Source organism: Anthonomus grandis, chromosome 14 (genome assembly GCF_022605725.1).
Source record: "Anthonomus grandis grandis chromosome 14, icAntGran1.3, whole genome shotgun sequence".
Classification (NCBI taxonomy): domain Eukaryota; kingdom Metazoa; phylum Arthropoda; class Insecta; order Coleoptera; family Curculionidae; genus Anthonomus; species Anthonomus grandis.
Window position 1 is genome coordinate 4,662,996 of NC_065559.1, and position 3,693 is coordinate 4,666,688.

Here is a 3,693-nt window from a genome sequence, read left to right on the forward strand (position 1 = left end):
AAAATCATTGTTTATATTTTGCACGGTGGTGGGTATCATTGATATCGCATCGGTTCAGGGACGGAATCGGCGAGAAAATATTATTTTAATCTGTAGATAATAACTAGAGATATAGAATTGACAAAAAAATCAGCGACATAATATTCAATGTAGGACAACCAATCTCGCAGTACTAGCAGGAGAGAAATAATTGGAAGATCATTTCAATTTCATTCATCACTTCACCAGAGTCTTTTGGTAGCTAAAATTACAGCCTGTAGCTAAGACAATAAGTCTTAATGTCCAACAGGAGACAAATCCTAATAATAAGACCATTATTGAAATATTAATAGATGATACAATAAATACAATAATAAGATCAAACTCATAAATTGGTACAATATAAAACTAACATTAGGTAGATATTAAACGATCAAACAAGTAATAATCTAATTTTATCTGAAAGAACTGATTTGAAATTATTCAAAGTCATGCCAAATAGATTAATATCAAACCGTAACTGAGCCAGAATATTTATCATGTACCCAACGTCAATTTTATTTTTGAGCAAAGAAATTTACATCTTCTTACACTTCTGAAGGTTAATTGGGACTCCTTGAGGTTCACCTCACACCCTTTATACAGCCTTCACCCTATTTGAATCGGTCATTTGAGAAACAGCACATGTCACTTTTAAACCATTTTACAGAAAATAAGAAAAACTAAAAAAAAACAAAGAATGGATTAAAAAATTATTTTCAAATAATTAGCAATATAAAATTTTATAATATAATAATAAACATTTTATAAATTTTATAAAAACTTGTTCGATTTCGTGCATAATACAATAATATTTAAACCTTAAAGAAAAAAATATGGGTATTTGAAAATGCGCGACATGTGATGTTTCCGAAATGAACATAAAAACCCAGAATATAAGGATATATTTTTATTGAATAATACGTCAAAAAAACATAAAATGAAAAGCAAAACTAATTAATGGTCTTCATTTTCAGTTCTCGGCCAATTTATTATCTCTGTATAAAAGCGGTGGTGTTCTTCTGGAATGTATGCAAAAAGTCGCTTTATGTCTTCAAGTTTTTTTGAATTTACCGAAACCTTTCCTTGTGATTAAGCTGGTTGTTGCACAGGGGTAGGAAGTTGTAATAAGTTGGAGGTGGCAAGTCTAAATTTACGGCTTGTAACCCAGTCTATAAAATTAAACGCCTCAACAACGCCAGGTTCATTTGAAGAATATCTAAAATGCGTGAAGTTTGAAATTTGAAATATGTATTTTTGGTCCCTCGGCACACCTCTATCAAGAGATTCAATGGACAAAGTGTTTTTTTTATAGAACTTTGGCCACCAACCTTTAAAATCAGCAATATCTTCAGTTTTTGCAAGTTTTACAAAATATTTCGATTTTTTTGTTGAATTGACCATCATTTCGACGTAGTCCATTATTGAGTAGATTCTATCATGTTTTTTAATCACTCGTTTAATGGTTGCAAAATTTCGATCATTTGGTAAAAAAGAAAGTCCTCGTTGTGGAAAATACTGGTTAATTTTTTATTAAAACTGGTTTCGATTCTGACCACTGCAACTATCGGAGAAAATATGTAGATGTTTAGTCCCGACTGGAATTTCATTCTGCAAAAAGTCCAAATGAAATGACGCTACATCGTTCATTTGCTGTTCATTTGCTGTTCTGACAGATTTCAGCAGGTACAAATTGGGGATGCTAGGTCGCATCTTATCAGTGTGACCTCTGGGGTTCCACAGGGTGGTCATTGTTCTCCCCTGTTGTTTAATATTTTCATTAATGATATTTTGGTTTGCTTTAAAAATAGTAATTTTTTTGTTATTTGCCGATGATTTCAAGTTTTATAAGGTGATCAGTTCAGAACAAGACATGGTTCTCTTGCAAGATGATCTGAATAGATTGTGTGTTGGTAATAGTTTGGCTCTGAATGTGGGTAAATGCAGTTACATTAGTTTCTACAAAAGAAACAAACGGGTAACTTCCTCCTATACTATTGATAATGTTAATCTTAGGTACAGTGAAGTAGTAAAGGACCTTGGTATCTTTTTTGATGAACAATTGAATTTTAATACCCATGTAAATACTATTATAACTAAAGCATCTAAGGTCCTTGGTTTTAAATATAAATAAATGTCTTCTTTATTCAGCATAAAAATACATATTTTCTTAACTACTAAATAAGTAATGGCGAGATCTAGCTTAAAGCTACTCTATCTAACCATATTAATAAGCACAAATGCAAAATTTTATAGAACATAGCAGAATAAAAATGTAAAATAATAAATATAATACAATCTGCTATGCGCAATAAATCATAGTAGGTACTTCAATGAAGGACCAGAGATGATTACCTATGTCGGTTTTGAAAAATATTATTTTTAGTTTTTTGTTTAAAGGTTGTTACAGAGAGAAGAGACTTAACTTCAGGTGGTAGTGCATTATAGATTTTTGGAGCATTGTAACTAAATGAGCCCTGGAATTTTGCAGTTTTATGCCCTGGAATAACAAAATTATGCGCGTTTCGTGTGGTTCTGCCGTGAATTTTGGAGTTTAAAATTAATTTATTAGATAAATAAGCTGGTTGTCCGAAAAGCACAACTTTATGGACTAGTGTAGCCATTTGCAGTACAAAGCGTTCATCCAAAGAAAGCCACCCTGATCTGACCAACAGGGGAGTGACATGGTCGCATTTACTCATACCAAAACTAAACTTGAGGCACGCGTTTTGAATTTTGAATTTTTTTTTGGTTTTGTCCTGCGCAATTGTAAGGATCTGTCGGTTGAAACTTGCAAAAGGTTGTACATATCACTTGTTGTCTCTTTGTTGGAGTATGGATCAATAATTTGGTCTCCTCTGTGCATGAATAATTGTATGGCACTGGAGAGGGTTCAAAATAAATTTCTACGATTCTGCCTTTATAAACTTCGCATTCCAGTTCCTAATGACCATTGTTATGATGAAGCAATGAACTTGCTGAATATGCGGAGTTTACTTAAGAGACGCACTGAGAATGATTTGGTGTTTATTTATAAACACCATTATTGATGCTGGTAAACTCTACTGGAATTGAAGTTTTGGGAATTTCCTTATTGCATTTTAGGAGTCTTATTAAGAGTTTGTAGGATTTTGTTTTTTGAATTAATTTTGCTCCATGATTAATAATTTGAAATACATTTGATCATTGTCATTGATAATAATATATTTTGTTTTTTCTTAGCTAATTTTGCATTGTTAATTGTTCTGATTTTGAGAGAATATTGTTACTACTTGTAAAACGGTTTAATTATCCTTGGTATTAAGATTAAGTCTGATAATTATTGTTAATTAGTAATTAGTGGTTAGGTAGTATAGCTTTTATTTCTTTTTCAGAAATATATATATTTTTTGTAATGGGGTTGATCCCGTGTATATAAATAAATAAATAAATAAATAAATTTCATTGCTACATCGTTCCTTTCTTGCGATACCCTCATGATAAAGGTAGAACTTGGCTTTCTGTTTTCCAGCTAAATTTATTCCAAAAACATTAAGAGTAAGCTGTCTTAAATAAAAAGTTTCTTGTACTGGAACCAGTGGCAATTGAAGGTTCTGCATTATAATCAAATGTTATTACGACGGTATCATCATTTTCGGGATTTTTGGGAAATTTCAGTACAGAGTTTTAGTTTGT